This window comes from Microtus pennsylvanicus, chromosome 11 (genome assembly GCF_037038515.1).
Source record: "Microtus pennsylvanicus isolate mMicPen1 chromosome 11, mMicPen1.hap1, whole genome shotgun sequence".
Classification (NCBI taxonomy): Eukaryota; Metazoa; Chordata; class Mammalia; order Rodentia; family Cricetidae; genus Microtus; species Microtus pennsylvanicus.
The window spans coordinates 35,591,462-35,611,199 of NC_134589.1; the positions used below are offsets into that span (position 1 = coordinate 35,591,462).

Consider the following 19,738-nt stretch of genomic DNA (forward strand, 5'->3'; position numbering starts at 1 on the left):
ACTAAGGAGCTGGAAAGCAAAGAATTATGAAACATAGGACCCTAAGGGGGAAAAGTTAATACAAAATCGAGACTATCCCGTGGTTAAAAACCCCAGTGTGAGCCTGGTGTGGTGGTGCACGCCTTTAATCCTAGCACTCAGGAGGCAGAGGCAAGCAGATCTTTGAGTTAAAGGCCAGCCTGGTCTACAGAGCATATTCCAGAACAGCCAAAGCTACACAGAAAAGCCCTGTCTCCAAACAAAACCAACAACCCCGATGTGATGGGTAGTGGGGCGATGCCAATGATCCCCTTACTCAGAGGCAGAGAGTGGCCAGTCAGGAGTTCAACCCATCTTCAACTGTACAGTGAGTTCAAGGCGGATTACTTGAGTCCCTATCTTAAAAAGCAAAACAACAAAGTCTCATTAAAGCTCTGGTTGAGGCTACCTCAAAGTGCCCCACTCCTACCTTTGGATTCGAAGAGCAGCTGAAGGCCTTGCAGGTGAAATCAGACAAGAGAAGTCTGTTTGGTGGATTTGGCCTCCTGGCTTAACGTTGGTCCTCAACTACTTAGACACCATGTGTTTAATTAACAGCTTGAAAAAGCTTACCTTTGTTGTCGGGGCAAACACACCAGTGTTTCCATCACACCAGTTAAAACTGGCAGCCACCATCGTCTGAGAACAAATGAAAAAGAGCCCATTTCTGGAGAGACTCTAATGACATCAATTAGCATAGGCCATTCTATTTTTTTTTTAAGAGATTTAAGTGTTTTTAGACGCATGAGTGTTTTCCCTGCATGTATGTGTCTGAAGCTTGTACAGTGTGCCTGGTGCCTGAGAAGGCCAGAAAAAATCATTGGATCCCTTAGAGCTGGAGTTATAGATGGTTTGTTAGCTGCCACGTAGGTGCTGGGAGTCAGACTTGGGTCCTCTGAAAGAGCAGTCACAGCTCTTAACGGCTGAGCCATCTCTCCAGATGCTGAGGCTATTCAGTCTCCTGCAAACCACAGTGTCTGTTCCTGTCTTAAAGATAAACTTTGTTTCAGAGAGATTAAGGGAGTTATTCTAGCTAGTGGGAAAAACTGGAGAATAAAGCCATCCCTGTACCCCTCGAAGTCTGCTAATCTAAACTAGTCCATTTTCTGCAGACAGAGACAATGAGTCTCAGAGAAGGGACGTGGACTTCCCCAGGTCATGTTGTGGTGCCTTGGTGGTGATTCATCTGTGATGTTAGGGTCTCCATGATCTGTAGCCTGCTGGGATAGACCATTCACTAGACTGTAAAGCGGTACATGTTAAAGGATAAAGATAACACCCAGGATATTCTACCATAGTGAAATGAAATTAGAAAATAGGAAAGAAATTGATGTGCTTTTAAAAATCAATGGGGGGGCTGGAGAGATGGCTCAGTGGTTAAGAGCACTGACTGCTCTTCCAGAGGATCTGGGTTCAACTCCCAGTACCCACATGGCAGCTCACAGCTGTCTGAAGATCCAGTTGCAGGGGATCTGACACCTTCACACCAATGCACATAAAATAAAGTTAAATAAACCTTTATAAAAAATATTTTTAAAAAAATCAATGGGACCAAGGGAGATTAGAAGATACCGTGGAATGAGCGAAAAACAAAGGCGCAGCCTACTGAACCTGTGAGACACAAATAAAGAAAATGCTCTCAAGGAAGTTTTTAGCTTATATTTTTAAAAGATCACAAAGCCATAAACACTCTATTTAAAGATACAATGTATCGTAAACACTCTATCTAAAGATACTATCTTATAAACACTATCTAAAGGTATGAGATGAATGAAGAAGCACAGTCCTGTAAGTTGGCCTGTGTGACTGTCACATGTGTGCCTTGGCGCGTGTGCTTACTCACTCATGCATGCACACACGTATGCGCAAATGGATAAAGTTTTTTAAGATTTATAAAATTAAAAGTGAGAAAATCTTCAGCTTAATTGGCTAAGGGAAAAAAGACACAGATTAGGAGAATCACAAATGAAAAAAGGGGGTTATAAAGAAATAACATTAATAATTGTATTCCATGAAATTAGATAACCTAAATAAAATGGAAGAATCCCAGAAGACACTAAGATCATTAACACTGTTAAGATGAAATCAACAGCCTGAAAAAAAAAAAACCATGATGAATACAGAATGAATGTTTTTAACCACTCACAAATTACCCAGAACCTGTTGTCTTTACTGGAGAATCCCGCCAAACATATAAAGAGCTAACACCAATTCCTTGCCAGCTCTCCAAAAAACAAACAAACAAACCGAAGAGAAGAAATAAATCAGTATTTGCCGTTGGTCTGTGTGGAACATTCTAAGGAATTCCTTAAGATAGCATTAAAACTGAGAGGTGAGCTCCAAGTTTTAACTCAATCAGAAGGCATGCAAGCTTCCAAAGGCAGGAAGCAGCCAACAGTTCTACCCAGCTGTGACACCTATGACCACATGATGACAGACATGGCACTCTCACCCTGAGACCGCAGCAGCGGCAGCGCCCCACCCATGCCCCGGCCCCCCCACCCTCCCCCACCCCACCCCCCGGCAGCCAGCAGCTCTCTGACTGGAGGTGAGGCCTGCCCAATAAGGAGAAAATAAAGCCTAGATCTGGAAACCTAGCCAGTTCCAAGGCTAATGAAGTCATGGATCTTGGAGGAGAACTAAAACCGGTCACTTTGCTAAACCAGCACAATCCCTAACTACATTCTAAACATTTATCATTATAGCCACAGATAAGTATACTTCTTACCCCTTCATCAAGGAAATTTCTTTTTGCAACAGATGGAGACCATTATAGAATATTATAGAATTGGTTAAATTGCAGAGTTATGGAGCCCAGCCCCGGCGGATGCATCTATAGTACAGCCCCCTGCACCTACAGATGGGGGAGACAGTAAGAGCCAGAGGGTCAGGAAGTTCGCTGCGATACTGTGTCATATAGGAATATCAGAAGCTACACTCACGGAAATCTCACCAGTATGGCTGCCCAAGCAAGACATGAACAAGGATGACTCTAACAGACAGGCTAACATGATCAGAGAGCTCGCTGGGCCTCACCCCTCCACAAAGAGCTACCAGCCGCTGATGAATGCAGAGAATGGGAGAAATTTCTTCCCCGGGGGCGGCGACACCGATACCAGTCTTGGAAACATGTTCATCCAAGTTATATTATGGACTACGCAGGTGATGTGTGTGTGAATATATATGAGTGTATACAAAAATATATGTGTGTATGTGAAAATATATATGAAAAAGATTTCGTGAATTTGAGAGAAGAAAAGGGGAAGTTGGTGGTGAGTTTGGAGGGGAAAAGAAAATAAAGACGTGATATAATTATATCATAATCTTGAAGATTGGAGTATAAAGGAAAAGTGAATTAACTTCTATGACAGCTGGTGAAGAATTTGAAAGTGAGAACTTTTCAAGTATCTGTCTAAAGTAGCAGTTCCGCACTGGGCATGGTAGTGTTCAGGTACAATCCTAGCAACCGGGAAGACGAAGGAGGAGTGGGCATTTAAAACCAACCTAAGTAGTGAGTTCAAGGTCAGTATGGACTGTGTGAGACCCTGTCTTTAAAACAAAAAGCAAGCTGGGCAGTGGGAGGCAGAGGTAGGTGGATCTCTGTGAGTTCGAGGCCAACCTGGTCTACAGAGTGAGTTTCCAGGACAGGCTCCAAAGCTACAGAGAAACCCTGTCTTGAAAAAACAAACCAAAACAAAACAAAAGCCAAGCAAGGGTCTAAAGGGCTAGCTTCCCAGTTCAATACTTGTCCACAGGATCTTGCTATGTTGTCCACACTATCCTTAAACCATATCAGCTTCCCAAGAAGCTGGCATTTCTAGCACGGATCAGTATGTTTGGATTGCAGGGCTCAGGCTTGAGCTCCATGTAGCACCACTACCAAAGAAATAAAGACATTTAAAAAAAACAGCAATTCAAAAGCAATGTAAAGTGTCTCAGAAGTCGCACCGACCACTGCAGTGGCACTGTCCCCTGAATCCATCTGTAGGGCTCTGCCGTCCTGACCAGACTCTTTTCTTGGATTCCTGATGGAAATGCACAAACTGATCCTGAAATCCACAGAGAATCTTGACAGACCTTAAAGTAATTAACCCAGTGTTAAAGAAGTGCAGACAGGAACCTGCCTCAACTAATTTTCAACAGGAGCCCCAAGTCCATTCCACAGAGAAAGAGTTAACATTTATCATTTTTGTTTATTTGTTTTGTTTTTCAAGACAGGGTCTCGCCGTGTAGTCCTGGAGGTCCTGGAACTCACTATGTAGTAGACCAGGCTGGCCTCGAACTCACAGAGATCCTCCTGCTTCTGCCTCCTGAGTGATGGGATTAAAGGCATGTGCTGCCACCAGCCACAATGGCTTGGCCTAGAGCTAACTCTAAGGAGATACAGGGCTGAGCACCCCTGTGTATTCATCACCGTGGCTTTAACCTCCAGCCTGGGGAGAAGGGGTGGCATATGCCTGTAATCTCAACACTCAGAACCAAAGCAGGGTGACTGAAGAAGCCAGCCTGACCACATGGTGGCCGAGACCCTGTCTCAGTAAAATTATAAAACCCCATGTGCCTCAAAGGACACTGCCAAAGACAGCCTACTTGTAATTGTATTTCTGATGTAGAATTTGTACTTTAAATAAGGAAGAAGTCTAATATCTCAGTAATAAAATGAAGAACTAGCCCAGTTTGTAAGTGGGTAAATGATCCAGAGCTTTCTACAAAGACAAATGCCTGACAATGACAGAGAGATGCTCTGCATCCTTAATCATCAGGGAAACATCAATCAAAACCATAACGTGATTCTACTCCTTGCCTCACACACACACACACACACACACACACACACACACACACACACACACACACACACACTCCCCAGGAGACTAGAATCAAAACAGCCAGATACTAGTAAGTCTGGAGTTACAGAGGTTGTGGCAAATCAGGTCTGCCACGTGCTGCTGGGGGAATGGAAAACGTGTAGTCGGTTTTGGCAGATATTCTGGAAGTTCCGCAGGCTGTTGCCATAGCTAACATACGGCCGGGCAATTCCACTCTTAGATATAGACCCAACAGCAACAAAAATATGTCCACACAAAATGCTGTGCTTGGCAGAAGAAGCGGCTCGGGAGGAGAGCACAGGCCTGGCACAGCAAGGCCTCTGAGTTTGGTTCCTAGCGGACACGTGCATTCACTCGGGCAAACACACAGCTGACCTGAGTTTGGTTCCTAGCGTACATATACATGTACGTGCACTTGGGCAAACACACAACTGAGTTCAAAAACCTGTACTCAAATATGTAAAACTGCTTCATTCATGAGAGATCAAAGGTGAACGCAATATAAGACCCATTAACGGGCGGTGTTTAGACAAATGCAATACGTAAATGTAGTGGAAGATTATTTAATTGTAAATAGGGTGAAAGGACCGCTACATGGCATATTATGGAAAAACATACATAACATTCTCGGTGAAAAAAGGAGAGACACAAGAGAGGCTGTATTGTATTTATATAATGGCCAATAGAGACAGATTTACAGCAATAAGGGAGTGGATGAGTGCCTGCCTAGGGCTGGTTATGGAGACTTTGCTAAAAACATAGGGTTTACCTAGGGATGGTGAAAATGTATGGGACAGGGATAGGTAGGGGGCTCAGTGGAGTAAGTGCCTGCCACACAAACATGAAGACACAAGTTTGGACCCTAGCACCCATGTGCTTCTCTGAGCTCAGCTAGCATGGAGATCCCCAGGACTTGTTGGCCAGATCATCAGTGAGCTCCAGATTCAGTGAGACCCTGTCTCAAAAACTAAGGCAGACAGTGAGAAAAGAAGCCAGCCAGCATCCACCTCTGGCTTCCCCGCGCACACGCATACACACTCATGTGCGCTGTGTATGTGACAGCCGGTGTTATAATCAATCTCAATTATTCCAGAACCAAATAGGGAACTGTCAAGCAGAAGATCTTTGAAGAGGAGAGCAAGAGGGAGCGAGGGGAGGGGAAGAGAGGGAGGAAATGGGACACTTCTTCCAGCAGACCCGGCTGTCCTGTGGAGTCTGTGTTTCTTTGTGCTCCAGAGTCTTGGGGTTTAAGACAGGTGTGGTGGGAACACACCTGTAATCCCAGCCCCCAGGAGGCTGAGGAAGGAGGGGGGTTGGTTTGGGGCCAGCCCTGGGAGCATGTGTGGGGGAACAGTCTCTGAAGTTCAATGATGATGCCCATGAGAGAAGAGGGAGACCTCTGCTGTGGGGACCTCCGCTAAGCCTGCAGAGGGGCTCCTGTATACCAGGGTTTGTGTTTGATTCTGTAGTGACATGCAGGTGAGTAACCTAATGCTTTTGCTCGTTAGGGACGTGTAGACTCAAGGGTCCACTTAAGAAAGGGAAGTGGCATTTGGCTGGAGAGAAAAGTATCGGCTATCATCTTTCCTGGGCAATGTTTCTGTTTCCCAAGGCTTAGGAGGGAGAAGTCACTGTAGGGAGTCTTCACTTCCAGGTTAGGAAAATCTAAACTTTCAGTTTAGTCTTTAAAAAAAAAAAAGGCAAAAGCAAAAGCAAAAATTCCCTGTGTGGATTCTCCCCAGCGCTAATCCTCTTCTCCATCTTGCGCATCTAAATGCCCTGGGGCTCTGAGCTGTAGATGCAATGGAGGCCCGGCTGTGCACACAGCTCTGGGCAACCCCTGGGAACCTCAAACCAGCAACTCATTACATTCAAGGTTTTGTTGACTTGTTACACTCAAGGTTCCTCTTGCTGACTTTTTTCTTTCTCTTGTTAACAGGGCTTGTAATGCCCTGATGATTGTGCGGTTAGCTCTGGCCTGCCCCTCGAACCTCAGTAGTTTTATTAGCTGTGTGTTTGGTTCTGGGATATTCTCCGTAGCTATTGTCGTTATTAAGATGACTGGTGTCTCCAGTGGATGTCTCCTAAATCCCCGGCTGTTATCTGACCCGGGTACTGGTGTCTACCAGGAGGCTACATTCTTGTCTGAGACACGTCCCGACTCTCTGATAGCAGCCACGGCTGACCCAACTTTACTGGAGCCTCAGATTGATATGATTAAGTTTAATGAGGTCCACTCTCCGCCCTGAACCTATTCAGGGATAAACTTGTAAATCCGATGAGTCCTGAAGATGACAAGTCATTGCTTACCTTTCAACCTTTCAGGGATTTGAGGGACAATTTATAACTAGCCTTGCCCTCCTGCAGCATCATTAGAGGGTCTCTGGAAAGTGAACTGCTTCCGCAGCCCACAGCGTCTTCTTCATGGCAAGGATGGTCTTGGAAGCACAGTGCGGGCCTTTGTGCAGATCCTGCTAAAGAAAGCAGGCAGCATGCACCCGAGCTATTCCATGACTGTGAGAAAACCCCTCCCAAACTGGATTTTCTGCCAGCTTTCTCCCGGACGACATGTAAGAGTGCTTTTAAGAAAGACATGTGAACTTACATTAAGGTGTCAGGACTCGGGTTTATTGGCCAGCCCCTCTCTGAACATCTGCTTGTTGTGGGCAGCCCCGGTGTCTCTAGGAGCTTGCAACTGAAGCCCACTTCCCTTCAATTGCCCTGGTTCCCCACACAGTCCTCAGTTATCTTTCTTTAATGACCAGAGCCATCTCTGTAGATGTGGGGACTCCACTACCCTCGTGGGAACACGCCGGCTCTGGAGTCAGCAAGCCTGCCCTTCGGTCCTGGTTCCCACTGTTAAGAGCTGTGTGATCTTAGGCAAACAGCTTACCGGCTCCCGTTTCTCATCTATAAAATGGGGATGGCAGCTCACACTCACTGTGCTGGCTGTGGGATGATGTCATTGAGAATCCTGTTGTTTTTTTAAAGGGCTTTTCCTCCCAAACTTCCTGATCGATGAAGCCTGCTGCAAAGCCTCCTCATGAACCAGTGGGAGCCCTGGGTTTTTCTGTCCTGTCCAGCTATAGAGCAGAACACACTAGATCGGTATCTCGGTGATAGCGGCTGCTGACCTTAGCTTAACTTTGTGAGACACGGTTCATTCTGTGACTTTGGTCTGACATCTGGTTTTTAATGTGGTTCTCGGCCACACTCCCAAGCTGGCCTCTGTCTTTTCTCTATGATCAGTATCCTTACTCACAAGACACTTCTCCCTGCTTTGGGCTTTTGCTATTGCTTTTTATTTTCCCGGTTTTGCTCTGGTTTGGAGTTTGTGCCTCCCCCCACCTCCACCCCAGCAGTTCTTAGGACTGAACCAGGGCCTGGATTGTGCTAGGCAAATGCTCTTCCACTAAACCACATCCCCAGCCAAACCCATCTTTTAATTGACCACTTCTTAGAAACAGACAACCACAGCTGGGAATTAAGTGTAAAGCAAGGGCAGCCATGTTCTGTCGGAGTTCCACTCGGCATGTGACTAGTGTTCCCACAGTGCCCAGTTGAACTGTCTTCCAACTTCACAATGATATGAAAGCCCCGGCACCCACTAGAAACTTCAGAGTTTTGGATTTTGATCTTTTCCCAGGGTGAAGAAATGCAGTTCAGTATTATCTCGTGATGCTGTCACCTGGTTGCCAGGGGAAACAATATTCTAGAGTGGACCATGTAGCTGGTATTTATTGAACAGATATTCACTAGAATTGCTTGGGATAGCTAATGCCTCATTGTTCGCTGGCTTCATTAGATGTATTTGCTCCAGTGTTCTCAGCACCGTTGCAGCTAGCTGGGCTGAGCTGGGGTGTTGGTAGCTTGGCTTAGTAAACGCAGTTTTGACTTAGATCTTTCAACCCACCATGGGTTTATTGGGACATAGTCCCATTATGAATCAAGGAATGTGTCTCTACTGAGCCTGCCATTTTGAATCATGCTTGTCATGTGACTCTTGGCTGTTCAGAGACCGTATTTAGAAGATGGTGTGGCATGATGGGATGCCCCTGAGTTTTGCAGTCAGGGACAAGTCTGAGTCTTCACTTTTACACATGTTCACTGTGAGACACAGGCTGGACCACCCTGAGCCACAAATTCATTATCTGTAAAGTAGAAGAGAAATAAGGCTGGGCAGTGGTGGTTCTGGAGTTACAGACAGTTGTGAGCTGCCACGTGGGTGCTAGGAATTGAACCCCGGTCCTTTCGAAGAACAGCAGGTGCCCTTAACCACTGAGCCATCTCTCTAGCCCCCCATAAAGACTCTCATTAATTAGAGAATCTGATTAATCCTCTTATTGGATGGACTAGGTGTGTGACAACTGAATGCAGGTCACAAAATAAACTATACTTTATCAAATGGCTAGTTAGAGCAAGTCTATAAGCACAGCTATAACAACAAGAAAAGCACACTTCTGAAGCTCTATTGGTGCCCTCACTGCGAGGCTCTGTGCTTGTGTCTCTTCTGGTGCCTCAGGTCCCCTTCTTTCCGTGTGGTTGGACTCTGCTGACCGTCTGAGTCCTGTGCCTCACACTCCTCACCGGTCCAAATGTGTTTCCGTGTTTGCAGTATGTTAGCTTCTCGTTTTACTGTTGCTCAGAGTCAATATTTCTTCACAGTCCTCTTGAGCTGTATTTCCGCAACACCAGTGATGCCACCACCACCCCCTCTGCTCATAAGCAGATCTTCTAGCGGGAGGATAGACAAATGAAGCTCTCTGCCTTGTACCCTACAAAATGCTTGGTGTGCCCCCACCTTTCATGACCTTGATAATCTACTTTTAATACTCTTATTTCTAGATCTGATCTTTTTTTTTAGAAAAGAATATTCCTTTGGGTCCAATGGTGATGCGTGCCTGTAATCCCAGCACTGGGGACAAGGAGGATTTCATTGAGCCAGTGTGGACTGCATAGTGAGACTCTTGTCTCATGTCAAGGGAGGTAGGAGATGGAGGGAGAGAAAAAAAGAATCAGAATGAATATGCAGGAAAAACAAAGATGGGGCGGTGGTGGCGCACGTCTTTAATCCCAGCACTCAGGAGGCAGAGATGGGTGGATCTCTGTGAGTTCCAGGTCAGCCTGGTCTACGGAGAAAACAAAGACAATTTCCAGGGTGGGGCAATGTACAAACGTCTCTGTGGTACAGAACACACGGTGGTCCCTCTGTGACTACATGCCTTCCTTTGAGATTCTACAAGCAAACACTGTTTTTCTCTAATTATATTCTAAGGGGAGAAGAAAATCACGTTTAAAAGAATTGGAGAAAGTGCTCCCCCCAAAAAATTGGAGCTAGTATAAAAGAAAGAGAAGTTAGAAAAATTGAACACAATTCCATTTTCAAACTAGTGGGCTGTCCTGGTGTACAGCTCGGTGGTAGACTGCTTGCTGAACCTGTGGAAGGTCCTGCATTTGATCCTACAAGAAGGTGGGCGCCCATTTTAGTCTGGTCAAACCAATGCCACGCAGTTTTCTGAATTCTCAGTGATAAAGCAAACGTGACCCTTGCTTTAGATTGTGTGCCAGTCAATCTAAAGTCAGCCTGTGGGCCTAGGGCTGCGGCTCCTTTGGTAGAGTGCTTGCCTAACGTGCACGAAAGGTACCATGTGATTCTCAGTACCGCATTAACATGGACATGGTGGTAGACGGCGGTGCACATCTCTAAACCCAGCACTTGGGAGGTAAAGGCGTGAAGAGTAGCATTTCTGCTTCATTCCCGGCTATTCAGCAAGCTCCAGACCAACCAGGGCTGCAAAAGACCTTGCCTATAATTAATGACTACATTTTAAAAATGAGTCTTTAAATTAAGGGCCATAGGGTAATAAGAACTCAGTGTCCCCAACAGCCACTGCTTGGTGCTCTGTGGGACCCCTGACATGACGAAGGGAGCACCAGACTCCAACACCAAGATGCTCAGGTCAAGCCAGGGCTTTCCATTTCCTCCCTTGTCCCTGGCCAAGCCACTGAACTCCTCAGAGCCACAGTCTTTAAAGCAGAGATCAAGCCCACCTCCCAGGGATGCTGTGACCCAATGGCTACAACTGTAAAAGCACCGTGAAAAAATTAAAAAAAAAAAATGCTAACTGCAGTCATTCTGTGGGTGCGCCTTCCTTCCCTCTCTCTCATGACCTCCCTCAAGGGCAGCCCCACCCCCACCCCTCAGCTCCGGCCTCCTCACCTCCCAACCCTTTAGCTCCTGCCAATCCCGCCTCTAGTTCCAAAGAGAAAATGGCCTTCCTCATCCAGTTCTTCCAACAGTAGTCTCATGAGGTTAGGTAGCGAGCTTTTGAATCTGGGCAATCTGACTCAGTCTTCATGTTTAAATCCTGGTAATTCTGAGTAACATTCAGACCGATCGCTTTGTTGCCATGCAAGGGAAAGCTTTTAATAGAAACTTGCCTTCTAGAAGGACGACACTAACTCCGTCTTAGCCAGGAGCCATTAGAGAGCCCTGGACACTTTAGAAATGGCTCCTTCCTCGGTCACAGAAGGGACACAGAGGAAAGTGGCGACTGGGCCTAGAAGGAGCATAGATCCACACTGTGCCTTGGAAGGCGCTAGGTTCAAAGGGTCTGGGGCACAGCCAGCCAGGGCCGCACCAGGGAGCCTGGAAACCAGAGAGGCTCCTGCAGGCTGGGCTCTGTAGCCTGGCTGGGCCTCACACTGAACATCTCCAGATGGGCCTGGATCTGAGCTGCCTCTTCCAGCCAGGCCACAGTGGGGCTGGGACGGCCTGAGAAGAGAACCAGAGGGTCCAAAGCTGGACAGGAAGTTTCCTCAAGCGGCAAGGGACCTCCTCTCCTGTCCCATCCCCTCACCCCCACTTCCCTGCAGCAACAAGCAAAAAGCCCTGCCCCTACCAACCCTTGACATTCTATGAAGGGCAGAGTGTGTCAGCATTTCCATTTTAAACCCCTAATTTCATAGGTTTACAGCTCAAGTCGTAAAAACTCACTCTGGGCTGAAGCTTGGCACCCAATCTCTTAGTTGTTTCTAAGTCGGGCACTCAAAAATAGATACATTTTTAGTTTCAGACATTTTGGGGACTTCTCTATAAACATCCCAAAGCTTTGTTGGGTCAAAATAGGTTTCTAAATCGTTGGTGGATGATGTAACAAAGAGACATCTCAGTCAATGTGCTTTGAATGAGCAGCTTCGGCTCACCAGAGGGACAGGCGGGTCTCCTCCACGCAGAACCAGGGCAGCACAAGGCCGGCAGGATAGGATGGGTGTAATTGCAGAGCAAGGCACTGTGTGACTTGCCGGTACCACCTGAGGGCTGCTCATGCTCTGAACCACATCTGGATTTCCAGCTTTGGAGCCCTGGCAGGGAATGGAATAGGCAATGGATTCCAGGGCTTTTATTGTTACTTAGTTTTCATCTGTTTATTTGTGAGACAAAGTCTCACTATGTAGCCTGGGCTGAGCTTGGCTTCATGATCCTCCTGCTTCAGCCTCCAGAGTACTCGGACGACAGGCATGGGACATCAAGTTGGGACCCCTAAATCAGGTGTCACAAGTTATGTAGCCTGGACCAAGACAGATTTGAACCTCCATTTTCTTTTCTTATAAAGTAGGGATAGTTATCTGCTATAGAGATTCGCATTGGTATGGATCTTGGTTTATTGATACAAATTTATGGTCAATTTTGTTCTGTGTATATTTCTGCTCTTGACTGAGGTATTGTGTCTGTGCATCTCATTAAAAAATGTAATGTATAATTAAAAAATATAGGTTAATAGATAATTGTCTATACTAGTCAAGCTTGTAGTTATGTTAGTTAGGTTTTCTAGATATATGGAGATATATTTCAGTTAGATAGGTATTCTTCAAATCTTTCAAAGACTACAGAATATGATATTTAAAATGTTTAGGAACTTAAGACTTTTCATGACATCTGCTCCTGGCAGCATCAATCTACTTCAAGAGGCTCCTTATGGAGTTTGCTAGTCATTTGGACAAGAAACTGCTCTTGCCTGGCCTGCTTGAAGAACTAGACATGCAGGACCCACAGAGAAATGAATGCTGAAGTTGCCTAAAGAAGGTGAGACAGTCATTTGGGGTTCCTGCTTCAAGAAAGAGTCTGCCAGACACAGAAGAAAGCCAGTGATGGACTTTGTCATTACAATGCAGAACAGATCTTCAGATTTCCTGCTTCATGGATACTATGGGTCAGTAGGATGAAGATGGACGTCCCAACAGTACAGAAGAACTGTGGGTGACTGTCCAGGCAATGAGATGTCTCTGTCAATTCTAGAGTTTTGGAAGTTGCTTACAATGAACTTACTGCTCACTTAGGTAACATTATATCCTTCTAGAGTCTTTGATGGAGTTGAAGAATTTATAATTATAGTTTTCCTTAGATATGATAAAAGATAAAGTAGATATAAATATTGTAACTGTAACTCTTACTTGAAAACTGTTTTATGTAATTTTACTATATTAAAGTTAAAACCTTCCTTTTTATTTAAACAGAAAAGGGGAGGTGATGTGGGATTCCCCTCCGTATGCTGTGAATACCATTGGTTAATAAAGAAACTGTCTTGGGCCTGCACAGGGAATAGAGGTAGGCGGGGTAAACTAAACAGAGTGCTTGGAGAAAAGAGGTGGAGCCAGAGAGAAGTCATGTAGCCCCGATGGAGCCAGACTGAACTTTATCTGGTAAGCCACAGCCACGTGGAGATACACAAATTATTAGAAATGGGTTAAATTTTAAAAAACAAACAACAAAACCACTTCTTCCATATTTCCTCCAGAAACTCCTACCACTGGGGCCAGTAAAGACTTTCAAGGTATTAGCTTATTTGAAAACAAATTGCTTATTTGTTTCAGTTTAATTTATCTCTATGTCCCTCAAACTGTCCTGGAACTCAGTAAGTAGTCGGGGTCGACCTTGAACTCACAACCCTCCTGCCTTAACTTCTTGAGTGCTGGGACTACAGGCCTGCTATGCCAGCATTCCTAGTTTAAAAGAAGCCTTTCCTTCCTTCTTCCTTTGTGCTGAGTGGAACACGAGGCCCTCAGCATGCTAGACAAATGCACTAGCATACAGCTGAACCCCTTCCTCCAGGTGACTTTGTAAATCAATAACAAGGAGCTAGGCAGTGTGTAGCTATGGCAGGGGTGTGAGAGCTGGTATTTTCGTGTGTGGCGGGGGAGGACTCTGTTCAATTAAGCCACACTCAGATGACCCAGGCCTGCAGTCAGCCACCTTAGCTCAGGGCAGTTGGAAGAATATGGTCTCCTCGAGGGCAAGGTTGGCATTTTAAGAAGGAGAAGCAGGTTCAGTAGGTACTTGTCCCAGCCCAAAGAAGGCGGGAATGTGCAGGCTGGATTTGGGAAGCAGCAACAGCTGGCCCCATGTCATCGGCACTAAGCCCCCTCCAGGGCCACCAGCATGATCTGTCTCTGGAGAGAACTTTCCAGCCAGCGAGAGCCTCGGGAACAATGCCATCAATTCTTGGACTGCGGACCACACAGAGGACAGTCCAACCTCAGATTCCACTTTGAATATGTCACCAGAAAAAATGCAAACCTACCAGCCTGCTGCTCACCGAATGCCCGACCCATGGCCAAATTCTATCCAAAAGGAGTGAAGACAGAGTATTGAATGAACGCACACTGATTAGGGAGGAAAGGAGTGAGGCTTCTATTAAAGTCAGTCATTGTGAAACCCTGGGTATGTTTTTTTTTTTTTAACTGAGCTCTTAAATTATATATTCAAAGGGATGCACATAGGTGGCACAGGCCTGTAATCCTAACAGTTGGGTGGCTGAGGCGGGAGGATCTCGAGTTCTAGCAAAGCTGGGGTTACATACTGAGATCCTATCTCTAAATAAATAAGCAAATAACCAATGTACACACATATAATGTCTCTATTAGGTTAAAGGCTAAGAAGAGAAACACATATGTACCCAAAAAAAAGGCTAAAAATATTCTTACCCATATCACGGAACAGTCCTGAGTGTCCTCCTCTGTTTCAGACTCCCTCCCCTCTTCCCTGGGGGCAGAAGTCACCAACCTGAATGCTGTTTATTCAATTCAACATGTGTCCCATCTATGGAGATACATATTCCTAAACCTGTACTGCTCTGTGGTTTGTCTTGCGCTTCATAAAATGACATCATGCTGAATATATTGTCCTGAAACCTCTGTCATTCTGGGTACTTGTGGTAGTCGTCCACGATGGCATGAATAGTTAGAGGCCATTCACTTTTGTCGCTGTATAGTGGTTCATTATTTGTTGACATTTATATAATCACAGTCTGCCCAACCCCACATCTATTTTTGGATTAATTCCAATTTTTTGCCATTGTAAATAATACTGCTTTGAGCAGCTACCTACCTGCCCCTGGCAAGCATGGTAAGAATATCTCTAGAGAATTCATCCTGATGGATCATAGAGTCCGATCCTGAGTTTCCCAGAGAGCACCACATTGGTCATAGAGTCAGCTCATGAGCTTCCTAGATAGGACCACATTGGGTCATAGAGTCAGCTCATGAACTTCCCAGACAACACCACACTGGTTTGCAGCTGGTCATCCGCAGTCACTAGTTTGAGCCACAGCTGCTTTGATTCTGGCTTTTACCTGGCATTTCATGTTCTGGCGCCCTGACGGATGTAAAATGGTAGCCGTGGTTCTTAGCTGAGTGTCCGTGATTTTCAGTGAGCTGGCCCTTCCTGTCACATTTCCCAGTCAGTCCTACTTGCTCACCTTCAGAGTGTGTTTTCAAGTCTTCCAGGCTTTTCTTCCAATGTCATTTTATTGATTGATTTGTAGACTTCGTAGCATAGGCTGCATCTTAGTGCTTCCCACTTAACGGTGCTGACTTGCGTCTTCCTTATTTGTACTGACTTCTGCGAAGTAGAAGTTTGAGTATGGTTGTTAGCCAGCCTGCATTCTTACATACCTGCATCTCAAGGAGGAAAAAGAAGCTGGGATTTAGTTCACCCTGAATAAGTGACTCCCCTGTTTCCTCTTAGATAGAGCCAACTGGGAGGAATCTGGAGCTGATTCTGTTTATTTTACACATTTTTTCCCCAAAGCTGGAGTCTGTCTCTAGAGGCCCCCCCAAAAGTACAGACTTTGGTTGATAACTTTCACCTGTTCTAAAGGAAATTCTGCTTAATGTCAGGTAACCATCGGAGCCCCCAAAATTTTTTCGTTCCTAAGAGCCAGTAGGAAATTGTAAAAAGGAATGCCTTGCCTTCCTTAGGGCGTGGGGTGTGTGAAAACCGGAGCTGTGTGAAGCTGGTGTCTGTCTTCTTTTGTGCATTTGTGAGTGAATGTGCCATGCATGTGCATGCAGACGCCAGAGGAGGGCATGGGAGTCCTCCTGCATTGCTTGCCTTATCCCTTTAAGACAATCTCTCACTGTACTGGAGCTTCCTGGTTTGGGGTAACCCCAGCCATCATCTTCCTGTCTCTGCCCCTCCTCCGCAGTGCTGGGGTCACAGGCACGAGCAGCCATGCCCATCATGCTTGCCCAGAAAAAGAAAAAAAATCTCTTACCAGCTGAGCCATCTTCCCAGTCCCATGTATCTAGTATGTAACCCATGCCCTAGCTGTGATGTAGAAGCTGTTAGGCTCATGGCTGGGCCTGTCTTCCTCTCTTACAAAATCTATGGGATGATGCAGAAAGTGGGCTAGTCCCAGCACGGTGGCAACTCTCCACAATCTGTCCTGATAGCTAGGAAAGCTGAGCCCTGAGCTGCAGTCGGCCCTCAGCTCGCCCGTGCGCTCAGCCACAGCCTTTCCTCCACCGCGGTCCCAGACCTTCACCGGCACACTCTGCCTCTGTTACGTAGCAGGAGAGAGTTGTGGCCACAGCTCACGGCTATTTTCTTTAAGCATGTTAACACTGTACACAGCCATTCTAACTCAACACGCCACATTCTAGATGCCTCACCTATGAAAAGTCTCTTTTTTTTTTTCATTCAAGCCTTAGGGAAGTTCTCTTAGAACAAAGTACAGTTGGTTGTTCTGATTCTGTCAGTCACAATTTTCACTCACAAAGACCTTGTAGGTACTCTCTCCCCATCGTGTGTAACATACTACCAAATAGACACACGCACTCAGTTCCTTGCATGGATGTTGGGTACCACAATCTACTAAATGGCAGTTGAGAATGAACTAGAATCTGTTCAGAGCTTTAAGTTCAAAGTCTCCAGCTCTTTCTTCCCTGCACTTTATTGCAAACCCTGAAAATCCTTCCCCATTTGTCTTTCTGATGTGGGATTCCCCTCTGTATGCTGTGAATACCATTAATAAATAAAGAACCTTCTTTGGACCTGTAGCAAGGCAGAACTTAGTTAGACAGAGAAAACTAAGCTGAATGCTGGGAGAAAGTAGGGCAGAGTCAGGAGAAGCCATGGAGACAGATGCTGGAACTTTATCCGGTAAGCTACCGCCTCATGGCAATACACAGATTAATAGAAATGGGTTAAATTAATATGTAAGAGTTAGCCAATAAGAAGCTAGAGGTAATGGGCCAAGCAATGATATAATTAATACAGTATCTGTGTGGTTATTTCTGGAGTCTGGGTGGCCAGGAAACAAACAAGCGCCCTCCTTACAATGTCTTTCCTCAGCTCACCTCAGCTGAGCTGGGACCTAATTGTGTTCTTCGTGTGTAGAGTTTAGATTCATGATCCCCCTGCCTTAGCTTCCCAGGTGCTGGGATGACGACTTGGACTACCACATTCTCCAGATTTCTGCTCTTTTTTTTTTAATCTTTCTAAATTTTATTCCAAAAAATTATGTGTTAAGATTAAGATGTCTATAAAGATGTCCATCATTACAATAAAGATCCAACTGGACAGATACAACAAGGACCCAATTCAGTATGTAATGTCCTATTTCCCCGATGGGCAAGTTAAAGAAGAAATAACAAAAAACCTTTCCAGGGTGGAAGGCCAGGACCACGCCTAACTGAATTGGTGCCTCTAAGGAGTTATAAAATCCATGATTTTGTTTATTTATCCTTTTCTTTCTGTTCTTTTTCCTTCTTCTCCCGCTCAGCTTTAGCTTCTTCCTCCTCGTGTTTTTTGATCAACTGTTCTACTTCCTTTTGCTTGAGGACTCTGATCATGGTCTTTCCATTCTCTCTTGTTAGTGTGGCGATTTCCACTTTTTCAGCTGACAGTTTACTAACATCCACGGTCTTATTTAGCACCTTGATAGCGAGAGCAAGTGCCGACTTCAGAGTCATCTCTCCTTCTTTGTAGTCTTGTTTAAACATTGACACGGCTGCCGCACTCTTGTTCCTGATACACGTGGCTTTCCATCCCCCGTAATTTCCACTTGGGTCACTCTGATAGAGCTGAAAGCCATAATGTTTATCCCAGCCAATGTACAGCAGAGAAACACCAAAGGGACGCTTTCCTCCAAACTGTGTATAAGCCTGTTTGATATCGCACAATTCTGTAACCAACTGCTCACACGGAATTGGCTCCTGGTACTGTAATAAATACCTTTGAGCAATGAGCCTTAGTTCATTAGTCAGGACGTTAGCATCAGATGTGATGCCTGCCACACTGCAAGCCATGTCCTCATTAAGTTTGTAGATTTTTTTCAGAAAAAAAGACTTCGTCCAGAAGCTTGTGGATGTTGCACCGCTCTGTGGCAAGCAGGACTCCATCATTGGCTAAGATCCCCAAACAGGTGCCCGCGTGTCCGATAGCTTCCATGGCATACTCCACCTGGTACAACCGACCTTCTGGAGAAAATATTGTGGTCCTGGAGTCATATCTTCGAGACGTGGCTTCTGAACTTTATGTAACTCCGGAGGAAGACAGTGAGGGGTGCAGATCGGCGTCGCTTTTCCAGATTTCTGCTCTTAATACAGCATTTAGATCCCCTGGGTTCTTTCATATTCTTTATTCAGGATTTTTTCTTTTTCAGTAAAAAAACATTAATTGGAGGTCTCCAATACTCTCTTCAAGTCATTCGCTCCTTTGTTATTTCTCTCTCTCCTGCTTGGTCTGTGACATCTGTTCATTTATCAGTTTCCCCAGTTTCCCATTCCAAGTCACTTTAACAAATTCTTCATTCATTGGTCAGCAAATACAGAGCTTAAGTTTTACTCTTTTTTTTTTTGAGACAAAGTCTTGCTGCTGCTCAGTCTCTCATACTCTTGGTCCCTCTGCCTCCAAATGCCATGATTACAGGTGGGCACCATCACAACTGGCTAACTCTTCCTTTAAACGTGCAGGATTTATGGGACCAGGGAGATGGCTCGGTGGGTAAAGTGCTTGCCGTGAAAACATGAAGATGTGAGTTCGGATCCTGAGCACACACAAAATAGCAGGTAGGCCCGCATGGGATTCTACATTCAGAGGATGGAGAGGAATTCCCCAGAGCAAGCAAGCACACTTCCTTAACTACCTGATACAAATTCTATTCAGCTGAGACTCTACCTCAGCGAACAGGATTCCTGTCAGCCTCTGGCCTCTACGGGCGTGCACACGCATATCTGTACGCACACACACACACACACACGAAGCACAATTAATAAAAACTCAGGGTCAGAAATTGGGGATCATCCTGAACATCCGAAAAGCAAAGCAGCCAGGTACTGGCTCTTACTTTGACCTCATTCTGAAAGGGCGATCCTGCCTCCTGGAATCTCAGAATGAGACTGTTGAGAGCTGTTTCCTCCCGTTTTATAATCCTCCCTAGGGCTGGGATTAAAGGTGTGCACCACCATCATTAAAGGCATGCACCGCCCAGTTTCTATGGCAACTAGTGTGGCTACTGGGATTAAAGGTGTGTGTTACCACAATCTATTCTGTAAGGTTGACCAGTGAGAGTGTTTTACTCTCAGATCTTCAGGCGGTGTTTATTTAT

The 19,738-nt window shown here is 45.5% G+C and overlaps 1 pseudogene; it reads right to left on the reverse strand.

The window, feature by feature from the left end:
* Window positions 1-17,610: 17,610 nt before the first annotated feature.
* LOC142860251 (proteasome subunit alpha type-4 pseudogene) lies at window positions 17,611-18,707 on the reverse strand (annotated as a pseudogene).
* Window positions 18,708-19,738: the final 1,031 nt, after the last annotated feature.